The sequence below is a fragment of the Hylobates moloch genome, unplaced genomic scaffold (assembly GCF_009828535.3).
Source record: "Hylobates moloch isolate HMO894 unplaced genomic scaffold, HMol_V3 SCAFFOLD_19, whole genome shotgun sequence".
Lineage (NCBI taxonomy): Eukaryota > Metazoa > Chordata > Mammalia > Primates > Hylobatidae > Hylobates > Hylobates moloch.
Window position 1 is genome coordinate 8,576,568 of NW_026652294.1, and position 19,378 is coordinate 8,595,945.

General features: G+C 47.2%; 1 long non-coding RNA gene across 1 annotated transcript; it reads left to right on the top strand.

Annotated features, from left to right (window-relative positions):
- Positions 1 to 457: 457 nt before the first annotated feature.
- On the top strand, positions 458 to 17,685 carry LOC116459313 (uncharacterized). Its single transcript, XR_004245515.1, has 3 exons — positions 458 to 597; positions 3,662 to 3,851; positions 17,451 to 17,685. It is a non-coding gene; the product is annotated as an uncharacterized LOC116459313 (long non-coding RNA).
- Positions 17,686 to 19,378: the final 1,693 nt, after the last annotated feature.

The following is a 19,378-nucleotide window of genomic DNA, read 5'->3' on the forward strand; positions in this document are numbered from 1 at the left end:
TTTCTTTCCTTCTTTCTTTCCTTTTCCACCTAGGCTGGAGTGCAGTGGGCATGATCTCGGCTCACCACAAACTCCTTCTCCCCGGTTCCAGCAATTCTCCTGCCTTAGCCTCCTGTTTGTTTTAATAAAGATAGGGTTGCACCTTGTTGGCCAGGCTGGTCTGAACTCCTGACCTCAGGTGATCTGCCTCCCTCGGCCTCACAAAGTGCTGGGATTGCAGGCAAGAGCCACCGCGCTGGCTCTTGCTCCTTTCCTGAGCGGCTATTTTGAGAGCGATGGAGGGGAAAGGGTATTAGATCCCTGACCTTGAGGTCGGGGAGGGGAGGGTGATGCTAAGTGGCGGACGAAAGACGTGAAGATAATGAGAAATTGCATCAACTTTACGCAGGCTGTTTCTGGGTCTAGAAGCAAGCAGAAATAAGGCGGGAGGGGGTGGGGGGAAGAAAAAGAGGCATTTATTTTGGAGCCATATCAGAAGCACAAGTGTCAGGGGCTGAAAGGCCGCCTTCTCCTGCGGGCTAACGGTGTGGGCGACAGCCCGCACATTGAAATGAGGGAGCGATTAGACCGCGCTTGCTTCTGAAGACGGATTTCTTGGTAGGGGGAGCGGGCTGGGGGGCTGGGCCGGTGTAAAGGGGACGGCAACATTAGGCTTTGGCAAGTTAATTAGGGTTCAGGAGTCCAGCGAGTGAGCAGGGGGAGAGGCTGGATTTGCATAAAGCCCATTTACATAATGTTCTTCACAAATTGTGCAGCCAGAAGGCAGGGAGGGGGTGGGGAGGGAAAGGGCTGGGGAGGGGGAGGTGGTTAGACGCCCGAGGCAGCCGCCGCCAAAGGGGGAAGGGCGAGGCCCGAGATGGGACCTGCTCCTTCTTCGCCACTCTCTCCACCTCTCCCCTCCTCTGTCTGCACCAGGGCCACCCCTGCCTATCTCGGCCCCCACCTCCATTCTGGGCCGGACCCCACACTGCCCCCACCATAGGGTCGGCCCAGAGCAGACAGATTTCTAAACTGCCTCTATGGTCACGGGTCTCCCTTGCTTTAACCCTTTCTGGGACTCCTGGCTGCACTCAGGGTCAAGTCCCGGCTCCCTAGCCAACCTATGTGACTCCTCGTGGTGGTCTTGCCCCTTTCACCCTCCTGACCTGGCTTCCTTCTAGTCCCCTCTTCCTAGCTAAGCTCAGTCCCACTGAAAAGCTCGTGTCCCTGGACTCCTTTGGCTCTCACAAGCCTCCTCCGCTCCTGTCTTGTCATCTGTCCTGGAATGTCCCTACCACAAAAGCTAGTTTCTTTATGGCAACCTCACCTCCTGTTGCACCAAATACTCTGCTCTTGGGGCATTTTCTGAAGTCCCCATAACTTCCTCAAGTGGACTGCTAGCCCCCTTTTGTGCGACCAGGGAACCTTCACCCACCTGTATTCCAGAACTTACCACGCTGTATAGTAACTGCACTGGGGCAGGTCTCTTTCCCCACTGGGCTGTGACTCCTCCAGAAAGGAACTTGCCTGATGCAAACAGTAGATGCCCAAAACTGTTGATTGAATGAATGAAATATGTCATCTCAGCCAGAGATTGAGACCAGGTTTCAGTCTGCCTGAAATGAGCCCGACCAGCTCTCTGATTTCTCTGGGGTTCTGTCTACACCTTCTTTCCTTATTGGGTTCCTCAGCCTGTCCTGTGTTAGTAGCTGCAGAGGGTGAAGAAGCTGTGGTGACCTCTGAGCTGAATTCTCCACTGAGGGAAGCAGGCTAAGACAGGCAAAAGGGCAAAAGGCAACCCAGGCTGGGCACACAGCATGTGCAAAGGCCTGGTGGCCGGAAAGTGCATGGAATGTTTGGAACGTGAAAAAGGATTGAGTGGGTTAAAGCCAGAGATGAAAGACGGAAAATATGGCGAGGCTCCAATCTAAGCTTAAGAGGCTGAAAAAATTCTGGTAGATTTTTGTGAGCCTCTGAAGCTTTGTGATCGAGGAGAAGAAAGAAGAAAGTTGCATCCACTGAGCACCTACTGCGTGCCACTGAACAGGTGATGTAATTCAATGGCCAAGCACAGTAGGGATTATTCTCCCCGTAATTACCAGTGTGGAGGATGCCGAGCCTGCTGGAGTCACTTGCCTGAAACCTCACAGCTGCAAAATGGTCAAGCAGGGCTTTGGACCCCTGGTTTCCAAATCCTGCGCTGCCTTCTGAATTCAATGTATTTGTGTTTTAGAAAAGCATATAGAATAGAAGGGAAATAGAAGAGAGAAAGAGGCAAAGAGAAAGACAGTTGGGAGGAGGCAAGCAGTCATTTAGAAAGAGAGAAAAACGGAAAGAAGAGAGGAGAAAGACGGGAGAAGAAAGGGAGAGAAAAGAGGAGAGAGAAGAAGGAGAAAGAGAGGAGAGAGAAAAGGGAAAGAGAGAAGAGAGAGGAAAAAGAAAGAAAGGAGAAGAAAGAGAGAAAAAGAAAAGATCATGTCCTTTGCACGAACATGGATGGAGCTGGAGACCATTATCCTTGGCAAACTAACACCGGAATGGAAAACTAAATACTGCATATTCTCATTTATAAGTGGGAGCTAAATGACAAAAATACATAGACACATAGAGGGGAACAACACGCACTGGAGCTTATCGGAGGGTTGAGGATGGGAGGAGGGAGAGGATCAGGAAAAATAACTAATGGGTCGTGGGCTTCATACCTGGGTGATAAAATAATCTGTACAACAAATCCCCATTACAGAGATGTACCTCTATAGTAAAACTGCACATGTACCACTGAACTTAGAGTAAAACTTAAAAAACAAAGAAAGACGAGCAGAAGGGAAAAGAGAGAGAGAAGGGAGGGGAGAGAAGAAAGAGGAGAAAAAGAAAGTGAGAGGGGAGGGGAGAGGAAGAGAGGGGAGAAAGAAGAGAAGGGAGAGAGAAGGAGAGAGAAAAGAGGAGTGAGGGGAAGAGAGAAGAGAGGAGAGAGAGGAAGAGAGGAGGAAGTGGAGGAGAGAAGGCTGGGAGGAAAGAGAGGAGACTCAGGTGTCAGTCACCCTGCAGGGCGGCAGGGATGCTCCCGCTCCTAGACAGAGCTGTCCAATAGAACTTTCTGTGATCTCTAATCTGCCCTCCAACTCAAGTGCTCAGTAGACTCGGGTGGCTACTGAGCACTTGAAAAGTGGTTAGCGCAACTGAAAAGCTGAATTTTTGTTGTATTTAGATTTATATTAAATGCTCACATAAAGGTAGCGGCTACAGTGTTGGACGGTGCAGCTTTAAGAGTAGTCCTTTTTTCCTTCAAGGTCCTGGCTTGAATTTTCTCTGGGTCCTTCTCGGCCTCCCCTTCTGTGACTCTGTTCTGAACCACACATCCCTGATGTTTCCTTCCCTCATATTCCTGGACATCCCACCCACACCGAGGTTTAATTTTAGCTGATTCTCTCTCAAGGACAAAGTATATATTTTTATTTTAATTTATGTCGCCTGAACCATTTCCAAGTTTTACTTTTAGAACCTGTCAATATTAGTGACATGTGGCATTTCAGGTACTTTTCTGCTGGTGGGGCCTAAATTTATTGTCATTTTATGTCACTCGGCAAAATGCACAAAATGCCAGAAGTGTTATAAACAGAGACGATTTATGTTCGGGTTGGGGTGAGGTTAAGAGAATGAATATAATCAATTTTTTTTTCAGAGACTTTTATGTGAGTGTGAGGGCCAGCAGGTGCACATTTGAAGCTCAGTGGGAAGTGTTTTCCAAGCAACAGGAGACAGCAGATGCAGACGGGGTCCAATTACTGCTGCTCACAGCTGATCACGCCATGCACTTGTGTGCGGATACCTGGCTCCTGGTCTCAGGTCCCTAGTATGGGGCTATGCACACTGTAGGCGCTCAGTTAAAGCTTGTGGAAGAAGGGATGGAGAAAGGGCAGGAGACCTAAGTGGGAATTCTAAAGACCCCTCTGTTCAACCCCCGTCAGAGTGATCTTTCCGGACCTTGTCACTTAACTACTCAAAACCTTTCAATGGCTTCCTAGTACCCCTATGTTCTGACTTACAGGGTCCTGCAAGATCTGCACCTGAGGGTGTCTCTAAGGGACTTGGAATGCTCTGAAAGTTTCATATCTTTGCTCCTTGCCTTCCCACGAGCTCCTCCTGTTCCTGGGAGTGCTCCCTCCTCTTTCTTGGCCCTTCTTCAGTAACCAACTCAAACTCAAAATCCTCTGTCCTTGCACCCTTTACCTTTTATCCCTCCAATGAGAGTTTGGTGTTTCCTGTTGGTACCTTATACACAGTCATCCCTGGGTACCCATGAAGGATTGGTTCCAGGATACCAAAATCCACGAATCCTCAAGTCACTAATACAAAACGACATAGTATTTGCATATAACCCACACAATCCACCTGTATGCTTTAAATCATTTCTAGATTACTTATAATACCTAATATAATGTAAATGCTATGTAAATACTTGTTATACTCTATTGTTTAGGGAATAATGACAAGAAAAGAAGTCTGTACATGTTCAGTACAACCATTCTTTTTTTTTTTTTTTTTTGAGACAGCGTCTGACTCTGTCACTCAGGCTGGGGTTCAGTGGCTCCGTTATAGCTCACTACATCCTCCACCTCCTGGGCTCAAGGGGTTCTCCCATTCAGCCTCCTGAGTTGCTAGAACTGTAGGCATGCACCACCACACCTAGCTTATTTTTTGATTTTTTGGAGGCAGGATCTTGCTTTGTTGCCTAGGCTGATCTCAAATTCCTGAGCTCAAGCAATTCTCCTGCTTCGACCTCCCAAAGTGCTGGGATTATAGGTGTGCGCCACTGTGCCTGGCTGAAAATACTTATTATGTTACATCTTCTTATGTTACATTGAGTGGGTAAGTGAGTGAGAATCCTTAAATATAACAGAGAAACAGAAACCTAAGGGCCTGTAGATTGTGTTGCCTTACAAGATTCAGGTGAATTGCTTTTTGACTCTTCCAATAAGCTCTCAAGTATAGTTTAAAAAAACATTTTTTTTTTAACAGAGGTGGTGTCTCACTATGTTAGGCCAGGCTGGTCTCCAACTCCTGGCCTCAAGTGATCTTCCCCATCCAGCCTCCCAAAGTGCTGGGATTACAGGCATGATCTACTGCGCCTGGCCTGCAACCATCCTTTTTTTCCCCTGATTATTTTCAATGTGTTGTTGGTTGAATCCACAAATGCAGAATCCAAGAATATGGAGGGCCAACTGTATGTCTGCATTACAGGGCTCCACATGTTGCCTTGTTTGCTTCCCTGTTGCCACCAGAAGATCACGCACCACTGGGCGGCATGGTCTGGAGAGTCCCATTCATCTTCATCCTGGGCCTGAACAGAGAAACCGACAAATGAAAGACAATTGAATGAGATAATGAATGGGTGCAAATTGGGTTGTTCCCTCACTGTCTCCACTTCTTATCCATGTTGGATCTGCTAAGTCAATTACCACCATCACCTACTCACTTTCCCATTTCCAAACCTTATAACTGTTATCTTTTCCTCCATTCTCCTTGTCCTTATGAGTTTATGCCTTTAAAATAAATCCTTTATTATAATAGTATTGTCTTTTAGGGAAGGAAATATATTAGAGGAGTGTGTTCAATCCTCCATCTTCCCTGGAAGTCAGTAACAAATGAAAGGAAATTTATCTGATAGACTGTGGGCAAGTCACTTCTCTCCCCACAGCCTCTGATTCTTCACCTGTGGCATGAGGAAGTTGGGCTGGATGAGTTCTAGGGTCCAGCCAAAGTCTGTGAGGGAGTCAGAGCTGGATTAGATGTGCCTAGTGGGCCACAGACATGGATTTTACATAACAGCAGTCACTCTCTGGGATCCCTACTCCGGCCAGTGCTCCCCTTGGACTGCTAATTCTCTTTCCACACATTCAGTTTCTGACTCCCAAACTCTGAGGACGATGGCAGGTTCTGAGGTCCCTCCCACCTTGTACAACTCACAGTGACAGTAACTGTCTCAGTCTGTTCAGGCTGCTTATAACAAAGGAGCATGGACTGGGTGGCTCATAAACAACAGGAATTTATTTCTCACAGTTCTGGAGGCTGAAAGTCCTACAACAGGGCCAGCAGAATTGATTCTGGTGGGGGTGATGGGGGTTTTCTTCCAGGTCGCAGACTACCAACTTCTTGCTGTATCCTCACATGGTGGAAAGGGTGCTAGGGTGCCCCATGCGGTTTCTTTAATGAGGGCACTAATTCTATTCATGAGGGCTCCACCCTCATGACCTAATCACCCCCACAGGTCCCACCTGCTAACAGCATCATGCTGGGGGTAAGGATTTCAATATATGATTTTTGGGAGAACACATTCAGTTCATAGCAGTGACTGACACTTGTCCAGTTCAGTGGCTTACTCAGAGACCTCATCTTGACCTAATGCTTGTGCCAACCTGGTGAGAAATCTGGAATCCCATTCCACAGATTAGAAATCTGAGGTTTAGAGAGGGGAAGGGACTCATCTAAGGCCAGAGAGCAAGTCAGTAAGGACCCAAGGTGGCAGTCGTGGTCCAACTGACCTACATTCCTGGAGTGTCCAGTATCCTGCCCATGGTGACTGCTCAGCTAACATTTGTTTGGAATGAAAGGTGACTACACTTGAGTTGGGGTAGTCAGGATCATGGCGACAGCCATGAGGGCAAGAAACAGCATTTAAAAAAGTATTTACTTAGTGTGACATTTTCAGAGCTATTCCATGCCACAGCGTGGATTGGTACTTCTTCATTCTTTATGGCTGAATGATACTCCATTGTATACCACATTTTGCTTATCCATCTGCTAATGGGCATTTGAGTTGTTTTCACCTTTTGGCTATTGTGAACAATGCTGCTGTGAACATTCATGTGCAGGTACATGTCTGACTCTAAGTGAAAGAAGCTCAACACAGAAGGTCACATACTATATACGATTCTATTTGTATGAAATATCTAGAATAGGTAAATCCATGGAGACAGAAAGTAGATTAGTGGTTGCTGGAGCTGGGAGAAAGAGTGAAAAGGGAATGGCAGCCAGGCGCAGTGGCTCACTCCTGTAATCCCAGCACTTTGGGAGGCCGAGGCGGGCGGATCACAAGGTCAGGAGATTGGGATCATCCTGGCCAACATGGTGAAACCCCATCTCTACTGAAAAATACAAAAATTAGCTGGGCGTGGGCATGGTTGTGTGTGCCTGTAGTCCCAGCTACTCAGGAGGCTGAGGCAGGAGAATTGCTTGAACCCAGGAGGCGGAGCTTGCAGTGAGCCAAGATCGTGCCACTGCACTCCAGCCTGGCAACAGAGCGAGACTCTGTCTCAAAAAAAAAAAAAAAGAAAAGGGAAAGGCTACTGACGGTATGAGGTGTTCTTTGGAGGTAATGACAATGTTTTGGAACTAGACAGAGCTATGGTTGCACAACACTGTGAGTGAACTAATGCTATTGAATTGGATACTTTAAAGTTGTTAATTTTATGTAATGTGAATTTCACCTCAATCAAACAATGAATGACTTAAGACTTCTCTCCAGTAACATTCAACAAAGCCTTCTGTGTGTCTAGTAAGTGTTTGCTTCTCCAGTTTAAAACACATAGCACACACTTGGGAAACATTTGTGATATCAGTTCACCAGTGGGCAAGTTGATGGTTTCTGTCTTTAGCCTTGATACTCCCAGTCAAGTTCCCAGATCAGTGGCTCGGCATCCCCAGGAGCTGGTTAGAAATACAGAATTGTTGGCAACCCCAAACCCAGACCTACTGAATCTCTGATGTATGGCACGCGTTTGCCTCTGCAAACTACTTTCCTGCTATCCTTGTCTAATCACTGAAGAAAGAAACTGTGAGAGAGGGATTGAGGCTAAATCTCCCTGAAGTTTGTCCTCGATGAATAGATGTGCGGCTCACTTTCTCCCTCTCCCTCTCTCTCTTTTTTCCCTCTTTTTCTCTTTTCTCCCAGGTCACTCTCTTTCTCTCCCTCCCACCCTCTCCTCTCTCCCATACCTCTCCCATTCAGTAGAGTCCCTTCTCTCCTGCATTCTCTGAATTGATTTTTCTCACTCATCTTGGCAGGTTAGTAATCACCATTCTCAGCAGAAATTCCTTCCATTTCATTACACTGGGTGAGAAATCCCGGGCAGCAGGGGGTGGGGTAGGGGCTGTGTTTCATTTCACTCCCATCTCTGTGTCAGGTGGGGATAGAGGAATCTCCACACTGAGCATCCCACAGGAGGAAGGCCAGTGCTGGGAAGGGATGGAGACCCCTTGGTGGCTCTTTTCAGCTTCATGGTCCTGTGCTGCGGCTCATCCCAGCTCCCAGGACTCCTGCCTTTCTCTGTCCTCAACAATCGCTCACATTTGTGGGAATTCCAAGGCTGGCAGAACCTATTTCTATGCATTGCTCAGTTTAATCCTCACCACACTTCTGAGAGGTTGGCATTGTCACCTCCTTCATGTTACAGGAGAAGAAAGTGAGGCTCAGAGATACTTGCAAGACACCTGGGAATGAAAGCCGGTCTCCAGGCTCAGGCAAGGTTGTCCTGGACTATACCAGAGCCACATAATAAAAGGATCATGCTGCCCATCCACCTGCCAGCCATGGTGGGTTCTAGCAGAAAGAGCCCAACATTTGTGATCCTATGGACTTGGGGTCCAGTCCCAGCTCTGCCACTTACTGGCCATGCCACTCTGGGCAAATTGCCCCATCTTTCTGGCCCTTCCTCTCCTTAGCTGTTCACACGGGATGGGGGGGATGGGGGGGATGGGAGAGACCTGCCAGAGTACAACACCTAAGAACAAGGAATTCTGTAATGCAAACCAGCTGTAGAACCCAGGGAGGACCCACCATCTCTTGGAGGCACCATTTCCCTATTCTCAAAGCATATTTAGAAAAAACACCTACTTTCTGTGTTGTTGCAAGAATTGCGTGAACTATCATAGCTCTCATGCAGCTTTTAGCACATGCCTGGAACACGAACAAGCACTCGATAAATAAATACCCTGGATGGAAATAATATTATTATAGTTCAAGGATTTAAGATGCTTTCACAATGGCAGATGGACCCTGAATTCAGAAATGGAAAATGTGAACGAAACGTGTGCTTAGAATTAAGAACATCATCCTGCGTATGGTGCCTGCCCCAAGTGAGGCACAAGGCGAAGCATTTTACAGAAGTTTTCCTATTGAATCCCGATGAAGAGTCCTACAGGGTAGGGTGTAGTCTCCCCATTACATAGGCGAGAAAACTGAGGATTGAGGACATGAAGTTACTTCTTCTAACTCCTATAGTGTGTAAGAGGTAAAGCTGAAATCAACTGAGATCAGTCTGCTACCAAATCCAAAGTACAGATGAAAAAAACAAAAAATCAGATGTGAATATGTTTTGCAAACTACATAGTTCTAGTCGTTTGTAGGGTGAAAGATGGAGGCAAACATCATCATCATCACCACATTGTCATATCTATTAAACATTAGATATCATCATCATATCTACTAAGCATTAACTGCTTATCACGTGCCAAACACTGGGCTAAGGGATTTACACGGATTAGCTCATTTAAGCTCTACAACAACAACTCTGTTATAATCCTCATTTCACAGATAAGCAAACAGGCTCAGAGTGGGAAAGCAATTTACCCTAGGTCACACAGCCAGGAAGTGGTAAAGCTGGGTTCTGACTTCAGGGCTTACAGGCTCCAGAGTGGAGTCCTTAACCCTTCACCTGAAATTGGAAGCTACTAATCTTGGCTACAGGGAGTTTAGCTGGCAGGACCCTCTCAGCCCTTGGGGACCTCCCTATCACCCCGTGCCCCAATCTGGGCTCCAAACTGGGAGTGGACTAGGCTCCCACCCATATCTCTGTGATCAGCCCATCTTCAGATCAGGCTGTCCCTCTCCTAGCCCGTTGGAGCCCCAGCCGGGACCATGCTGTATGCAGATCACCCCATTAAAATTTCATGCGGATTCAAAAATTCAGTGTTGACTCCGGTGACGCAAATAAGTATGAAAATTCTGAGGAAGGCACACTGTTACTGAAATCAAATGGTTGAACGGCCACTAATGAGGCAGACAAGGAGCCTCGCTCACCCTCTGAGGATTGAGGAGAGACGAGAGGAGCAATCGCGCTACATTATTCATGCCCTCTTGTTTGAGTTTCAGATCTCAAGGAGGCTCTGGAAGGGGAAGGCAGAGAGGGCAGAGGCGGCGGGAGGAGGGGGTGGCAGCCTAGACAGGGCCCCACTCTGCCAGCTGCGGAAGGCCGGGTGACTAATTGACAACTACTCACTGATCCCCTTCCCTAGGGCGCCCCTCTTCCATCTCTCATTTTTAGCTCCGGCCCACAAGCACCTCCCTTGCACCTGCCACGGTGCCCAGATATCCCCCAGCAGTGGCTGTGTGAGCGTGAGATGCAGAGGAAGACGTGGCGGCTGGGCGGTCCTGGCTCTGTGTGATCTCGGGCAAGTGACTAAACCTCCCTGAACCTTGATTTTTTGTTCTCCTTGTAAAATGGGAAAGCAGAAGGAGCGGCTCCTCTGCCTACCCTGGGGAGAGGTAGCAGTTCTGAGAGTCAAATGCCGCATTGCCATGCTTCTCAAGTTTGAACGCTCAGGTGAATCCCAGAGGAGCTTGTTGGGATACTGGTGGTGATTCAGTAAGGCTGGGGCAGGGCCTGAGATTCTGCATTCCAACCAGCTCCCGGGTGAGGCCCGTGTTGCTGGCTTGCAGCCCACCCTGTGAGCAGCGGGGCCGTACAGATAGGAAAGCACTTTATAGCGACCACTCGCTGGTCTAAGCCTCTCTGTGCATCAGCATTACTGGGGAGTTTGTGAAAATGCAATGCCTTTCCACATCCCCCGACGGTCTGCTTTAACTGGTTAGGTCCAGGCACTTGTACTTTTTAATTCTCCCCCTGACACCCACCCACCATGGCTCTTATATGCAGCCAGACTTTTGTAGTTCTTGTTACTAATATGTCATTATTGTTAACGGCCCTCATAGTTTCTTTTTTCTTTTTCAAGATGGGGCTCACTCTGTTGCCCAGGCTAGAGTGCAGTGGTGCACTCAAGTGATTCTCCCACCTCACCCTCCCCGGTAGCTGGGACCACAGGCACATGCCACCATGCCTGTCTAATTAAAAAAATAATGTAGAGACGAGATCTTGCTGTGCTGCCCAGGCCAGTCTTGAACTCCTGAGTTCAAGTGATCTGCCCGCCTTGGGCTCCCAAAGTGCTGGGATTACAGGTGTGAGCCACTGTGCCTGGCCCCCCTTATATCTTATGACCATTTTGCAAGCTTCCTTTTCTTCAACTCCTCTTAAACGTCAGTGCCACAATGCTTTCTCTCTTTTCCCCGAGCAAACCCGTTGTCAAGAAAGAGGCTGAAGAACCAATTGCTCCCACTCGGAGGAGGAAGGAATGCTTCACCCCCGGGAACTGACCTGTTTCCAGGGGATGTCACCTCCCTCCAGGTTCTAACGGTGCACTTCGGGTCCCACTATCTGAATAGTGCACCTGGGGCAAGTTTGCACCAGAGGTCACCTGGGCAGCTGCCCCCCCTTCTCTTTCTAAGATTGAGGCCTGACCACACTGATAACACATTCTCTAGAAGGAGAAACCAGGTTTCAGACAAGCCACGGAGGTAAAACCAGCTCTAGAGGGAAGGAATTGATTTCCGCCAGAGAAACCTGCACAGAATGTACAATCCCATCGTTGTCCATGCACCCGGCATAACCAATAAACAGGTTCCCCAGTCCTCCCTGCATTTCCTAATTATTACTGGGCTATAAAAATCCCTTCTCCCTCCTGCCAACATTATCTTAGTAAACGTTATGAGCGCTCACGAGGTTAATGCAGGGCCGTAAATCCGCAGTGGGTCGAACAAGTGAGACTTGAGGAACTGTTCATAAATCTATGGGAACGGCTCCAGTTTGTTTATTTAATAAAATATCATTTCATAGAAATGCACAGGGCACTGTGGGGTTCACATCTCAGTGGGCACGCGTGGAGAGGGGTGGGTGGTAGAGGTCTGCCGAGGGTGGGGGGTGTGTGTGCACGGGCGTGCAGGCAGACTTCCACGTAGCCTCTGCCTGGAATGGCAGGGCGCCGTGCTGTTTATTACTGCACCAGGCATTCTGAACTCAGTACCCGCTCCACTTAAGGCAGCCTGTTCTCTCAGAATTCTTTAATGGGCCTCGTCAATATTTGAAATGGTGCTACAAAGCCCAGGACACGTGTAATGCTGTTTGCACTACATGAACACCTCCTCGAGACAATCTTCTGGGATTTGTTAGGGGCGCTTACCCACATTGGGCTGTTAAATCAACAAGAAGTCAGGCTTCCCCACACGGCGTGGAATGAAATGCGAAAAGCATGGGCATTGGAGAAAACAGACATGCCTTCTAACACCAGATTTGCCACCTACTGGGAAGATGGCCTTGGCATTCACCTCTCTGGCCTCGATTCCCTTCTCTGTACCATGGAGATGATCATCTGTACTTTATGGAATACAGATGTGATATGCTGAGAGACTAGAGTGGAGCAGTAAGTTTGCTCTTTTTTTTCTTTTTTTGAGATGGAGTCTCGCTCTGTCACCCAGGCTGGAGTGCAGTGGCGAGATCTCGGCTCACTGCAACCTCTGCCTCCTGGGTTCAAGCAATTCTCCTGCCTCAGCCTCCTGAGTAGCTGGAACTACAGGTGCACCACCACGCCTGGCTAATTTTTGTATTTTTAGTAAAGATGGGGTTTCACCATGTTGGCCAGACTGGTCTTGAACATCTGACCTCAGGTGATCTGCCCACCTTGGCCTCCCAAAGTGCTGGGATTACAGGCATGAGCCAACACACACAGCCTCCTTTCATTTCTCTCTCATTTACTTGTGAGTTTTCAGCATTGCAGTATGCTGAGATGACTTTGTAAGTTAGTTTTGGCTGAAGGTCATCTACAGAGCCCCCATTCTTTTCTTTGTAATTGTCTGGGCCCCGAACTCAAAAGGCAGTGGAATGGGATCAATGGAAACAGGGGAGATTCTGCAGAACTGGGGTGTGGCATTCCTGCCCATAGGGGTTTAGCATCCCTGAGTCACCCCATCATAGAGTGCTGTGAATCATGTTACTGAAGGAAATAGGCAGTGTGATCTAGTGGTGAGGACCATGGAGTTGGCAGCCCTGGGTTTGAGTTCTAATTCAAACACTTAACTATCTGAGCAGCCTCTGTAGCCAAGTAATTGAAGCCCTGGGTTCTTGGGAATTGGAGATCTTAATACCCACTTTCTCGGGCTCTGAGCATTCCTTGAGCTAATATGGGTAAAGTGTGTGCGTAGACATGGCACATCGTACAAACACAATAAACCAAGGACAGATGGAGAGTGGAGAAGGAAAACAAGAGGCAGAAGCAAGGGTGACTAACCTGTCCCAGTTTTCTCAGACCTGCTCCATTCTTAAAACAGGAAAGTCCTACATCCTGGGAACTCCCTTAGTCCTGGAAAAACTGGATGGTTGATTGCCTTTGCAGGAATGGACAAGTCAATGATTGAAGCACTCTTAACTCTGGGTTTAATTTGGCTACAGCTATTGATGATTTAATAACAGCTGGCTGATTATGGAGGCTTCATCTAAAAGTCTCTAATTCCCCAAGGCTAATTGTTGAGCATTTGATTAACCCAGTGGCTCTCATTAGAATCACCTGAAGAGCTTTCTAAACATACCAATGACTGAGCCTCACCCCTAACTAGGGTTTCTCTGCCTTGACGCTATTGACGTATTGGGCTGGATAATTTTTGTTGGGGCAGGTAGTGGGTAGTGGAACTGTTGTGTGCATTGTAGATGTTGAATAGCACCCTCGGATTCTATCCTGAAGATGCCAGGAGCCATGTCCCAGTCACACGACAACCAAAAATGTCTGCAGACATTGCTCAATGTCCCTTGAAGGGCAAAAATCACCCCCAATTGAGAACAACTGCTCCAGGCTAATTTAAGAATCTGGGGGCAGATTCTTAAGAATCTAAGAAATTAAGCTTTGGTGTTTCACATTAAGTTCCCTGCCCCCAGCTGACTATATACAGCATTTGGCTAAGACCAACCTCACTGCCAATGTGGATGGTGCTGACATCCAAGAACTTTAGAAGGGGCTGGAGCTGACTTGGGGTTGGGTCCAGAATGACTATACAGAAGAGGCTGTGGGCAAAGACCTCACATGATAAGAGAGGTGCTGAATTCCTACTCTTTTTGTTTATGTATTTATTTATTTATTTTTGAGATGGAGTCTCGCTCTGTCGCCAGGCTGGGGTGCAGTGGTGCAATCTCGGCTCACTGCAACCCTCTGCCTCCCAGTTTCAAGTGATTCTCCTGCCCCAGTCTCCCAAGTAGCTGGGACTTCAGGCGCGTGCCGCCACACCTAGCTGATTTCTATATTTTTTTAGTAGAGACGAGGCTTCACCATGTTGGCCAGGATGGTTTTGATCTCTTGACCTTGTGATCCACCCTCCTCGGCCTCACAAAGTGCTGGAATTACAGGCATAAGCCACCGCACCTGGCCCTACTCTTAAATATTCCCTTTCCCCCACCTTGGTGTACAGCCCAAACCTCACCATTAGATAGGACTTCTTGCAGAAAGTTCAGAGTGCTGTGTTTTGAGTTGTCCTCTTCTAAGTTCTTCTGAAAGGCAGATCATGACATTGCTTTTGGTCCCTGATGACCTCTTCAGGGTGGAGACAGTGCTGGTCCTCAAGATGTTTTGGCATGCTAAATCATTTGCTCCTCACAGCTCTCCTAGGTGAGGTGGATTTCTTTGCACGTTTTATGGAAAAATGATGTTCAGAGAGTTTTAAACAATTTTCTGAAGCTCACACAGCTGGTTGGCAGCACAGATTAAAACAAAACCCAGGGCAATCACTAACTTCTAGTGACTGGCCCACTCTGACGTGTTTCCTCCTATCCCTTAGACAGCCAAGTGCTGGCTGAGCACAGTGGGGATGGGAGTGGGACACGAATACCTTGGCCAAGAAGGAAACATTCATGGCTGCTTTCCTCATGCCAAGTCTTGCACTTATATTATCTCCTTGAATAGTCCCAATGTCCCGGGGCAGCAATGCCTATGATTCCCCCTTTTGGGGAGGAGAATTCGAGGCCTAGACAAAGGAAGCAATTTGCCTAAAGTCATGTATCCATTATCAAGGGGAGGTGCCCTGATCTCAAAATCAGGTTGGGGGAAGAGCATTATAAATGGATTAATATTTTAAATTTCTCAGCTGTTAAATGAGAGGGATTCCTTATTTTTTATTTATTTATTTATTTATTTATTTTTTATTTTTTGCAGCATTCCAGTGCTCAGAATTATTTAACAGCTCTGAATGGAAGCATCCACCAGTTATATGTGTCTCTTTGGCATTCCTATGACTGAAAACATTAGACATTTTCTATGTTGATTGATCAGAACTATCATCATCCCTCTGCTAACAAAGTCCTCCTTTAATTGGGAGGTTTCAGCCTAGCTCGGCTCTGATTGGCTCACACCTTACAGGAAGCATCTAAAGGTCTTAGAGCCGAGACAGGAAGTGACTCTGTGTGAGGTCAGCATTTCTCTTCTTTTCTCCAAGGCCACCATAATCCATATGGAGTGAAGGGTAGTCACAATGCCATTTTGAAAAGTGATTACAAGGATCATAATAGTACGAATGGTGAATGAGTTTTCTGACTGCCAGGAGAGGAAGCATTTTAGGATTGATTTCAGAAGAGAAATCCATCATTTTGATTTTAACTGTGGCGGTTAACACGATGTTCACTCTAATTTTAGAAACATTTTGAGACAGGAATAGGTTGTACTAGTCTTTGTCAGCCCGTAGGTAACTTACATTTTCTGAGTCTAAAGTGGATACTAGCTAAAAGATTACGTTTAAAGAAAGTTCCCTTTTTTAGAATCACACCAGAAATTTCTAGTGTAATGACAGCATTTCTTAACCCAAGTGGAACTGTATGTGTCTTAAAATATCTGTGTTAATAACCAGCAGCCTTGGAAGTGAGAGGGAAGGGAAAAATGGGGCTAAAAGGAGCCAAATCCCACTTGCATGGCAGAGGAGACCTGGAAGATAAGATGGAGTTAATCAGTCTGAAATAATGAGTGGTGAGAATTCTGCCATTGAACCACCAATGTTCCCTAGTGTGAAATAATGGGAAAGTCACGGAGACTGAAACAGCATATGAAAAGCCACAGAGCATAAAATACCCAGCTGTACTGGGGGTCCGGGAAAATTTCCAAGTGGTGGGAGCAAGAAGTATATAGCATGGGGAGGTCAAGAGATGTGATGAGTTGAGGAAGGTTTGGACACACTTATCCTACAGTTTGCTTTTTCCCTGACACCCAACAGAGTCAGGCTTTAACCCCCAACCCACCCTGTCTCCACGGACTGGCTTGGATGCCTGTCTTCCTGAGCTCCATCTTCATTGACTCCATGGAGGACAGAAAACTCATTACCATCAGAGGCTCATGCTAGATGCCCTGTGTGGACCTGTGACTATGTTAGGGTTTGTGTTAAAGGAGTATTAAGATTGCAGGTGAAATTAAGTCTGCACAGCAGTTGACCTTAAAATGGGGGAGATTATCCTGGATTATATGGATAAGCCCAGTGGAGCCACAAGGGTCCTCAAAAGTGGAAGAGGGAGGCAGAAGAGAGAGAGAACCACGGAGATGGCAGCTTGAGGAGGACTCAGCCTGAAAATGCTGGCTTTGAAGATGGAGAAGGGGGCCAAGAGCTAAGGAATGAGGGCAGCCTCTAGAAGCTGGAAAAGGCAAGGGAACTGATTTTCCCCTGTTCTCCAGAGGAAGAACAGCCTTGCTGACACCTTCACTCCAGCCCAGTGAGACCCATTTCAGACCTCTGACCCTCAGAACTGTAATATAATAAGCTCCTAAAACTTTTAAGTCACTTAATATATGCCAATTTGTTTCAGCAGCAATAGAAAAGTAATATAGGCCCTTAGTTCTTTAATCTAATAAATGGGTTTAATAACCATTTCTATTTTGTAGTGTATTGAAAATTGAATTAATGTACTACGCCAAGTGTTTAGCACAGCCCTTGGCCAATGGTACCCTTTTTATTGATGCCACAGGTGGAATAACCACTGGTCCTCCTGACTTAGTTCCCTGGCTGCTTTAATGTGGGACTAGAAGAAAGAGACCTAAATTAGGAACCTGACAGACCTGGGTTCAAGTCCAGGCTCTGCCTCTTTCTAATGGCCTTGGACTTGTTCCTACTCTGGAAGAAGTTTTCCAGTCTATATTACGGGTGTGGGAGGGATGATCTATCACATCCACCAGCAGTGAGCCTCCTGTGAGGATTCATGGCGGGTGGGCTTTTGTAGCCCACTCAAGGCCCTCAGAGAGGTTTTCTGTAAACGTGGTACCTTGCACCAACTCCTTGGGAAGAGATTTTCTCAGGCTTCAGAGCTGAGGGTATTCACCCCTGACCCACTTGCTTCTCTCTCCAGGGAACGCTCATGTATTCCTGAGAAGTTGGCTGGAACCAAGTGAGCATTCAGAGACCACAGATCCAGTTGACTGGTCCCTGCTGACATCCAGTCCATGTTGTTGGCCACATCAGCTCCTCTTCAAACTCGTGATGCAAATCAACAGCCGAACATGTTGATATTTTTTGTTTCTCTCAGCTAAGTGGATCTCTGAGTCCTCCTGGTGCAGTGAAATGATTTGAGTTTTGCAGCCAAATAGAGTGAGGTTTAAATGGTGGCTAAGCGGCTCACGCCTGTAATCCCAGCACTTTGGGAGGCATAGGCGGCTGGATCACCTGAGGTCAGGAGTTCTAGAGCAGCCTGGACAACATGGTGAAATCCCGTCTCTACTAAAAATACAAAAATTAGCTGGACATGGTAATCCCAGCTACCTGGGAGGCTGAGGCAGGAGAATTGCTTGAACCTGGGAGGCAGAGGTTGCAGTGAGCCAAGATCGTGCCACTGCACCCCAGCCTGGGTGACAGAGTGAGATTCCATCTCAATAAATAAATAAATAAATAAATGGTGGCTAAGCCGCTTGCTTGTGAGCAAAATGGTTAGCCTGCATGAGCCTTGGTTTATCCATCTGATAAATGAAGATACTAACAGTCAACATTAGATAACCATAGAGCCTACCTCATAAGGCCATTACGAGAATTGAGATGTTAGTTCAAGTAAAATGGTGCTATCATTTGGATGACTGTCTCCTTCAAGACTCATGTTGAAATTTAGTCCCCAGTGTTGGAGGGTGGGCCTCATGAGAAGTGTTTGGATCATGGGGAAGATCCCTCATGTATAGGTCAATACCTTCCCTTGGGAGTGAGTGAGTTCTTACTCTACTAGCTCCTGCAAGGGCTGCTTGTTGAAAAAAGCTGGGTATCTCCCTCTGCCTCTTTTGTTTTCTGTCTCCATGTGGTCTGTATACACACCAGCTTCCCTTCGCCTTCCACCATGAGTGGAAGCAGCCTGAGGCCCTCATCACATGCCCAGTCTTGAACTTCTCAGCTCTCAGAATTGTGATCCAAATAACTCTTTTTTTTATAAATTACCCAGCCTTTATAACAACACAAGATGGACTAAGATACTTATTATGACGCAGGAGAAATGAAGAAGTGTGGGAGGTATTACCTCGCTAGTAGGCGAAGGAGGGCACAATAATTACAGAAAAATTCCCATAGGAGGTTATACTTGAGCTGAACTTCAATGGGTGAAATGGATGTAAAAAGTTTAGCACAATGCCTGATGTGAATTGTGTGCTCAGAAATTAAAAGGGAGAGAGGAAGAAATTGGGTTTTCTGAGGTTAGTGGGGGACCTAGGATCCCTCCTTGCCCCCTACTGAACCTGATCCACCCCAGTCCTCACCCTTCTTCTCTTCCTGCTTATTCCTCATGCCTCATCGCTGCATTCACTCTTGGTCCTGACCCCTCACCCTGCATTCTACTGCTGGGGCAGCCAGCAGAGACAAACATGACAGGAGACAGGGAGAGGCAGAACTGGGAAGAGGGCTTGAAGAAGATTGATACTGGCATTGTTGTCATGGCAACACCAGGATGGGCTAGAGGCCCCACTGCTGGGATCAGCTCCTGTAGTTCTTCTCAGATTCTAGAGCCTTTGATGGTAGGCAAGAAGCTCAGATAGGGGTCCTGAGAAAAACGGCTGGGGCCTCAGGGTGACAGCCAGTGACAGGGCAGGCACTGGGACCTGGGATGCCCTTCTGACAACATCTACTGAATCCATAGGACCTTAGAGAAGACCTGTCCAAACTCCTCAATTGAGTCATGGGGAACTGAGCACTAAGGAGGAGAGTGGAGAGAACACATTTCCTGAGTACCTACTATGTACCTGGTACTTACTGCTAGCTTTTAATAACATGTCTCTTCACCAGACTATGTGATCTGCCAGAGCAGGG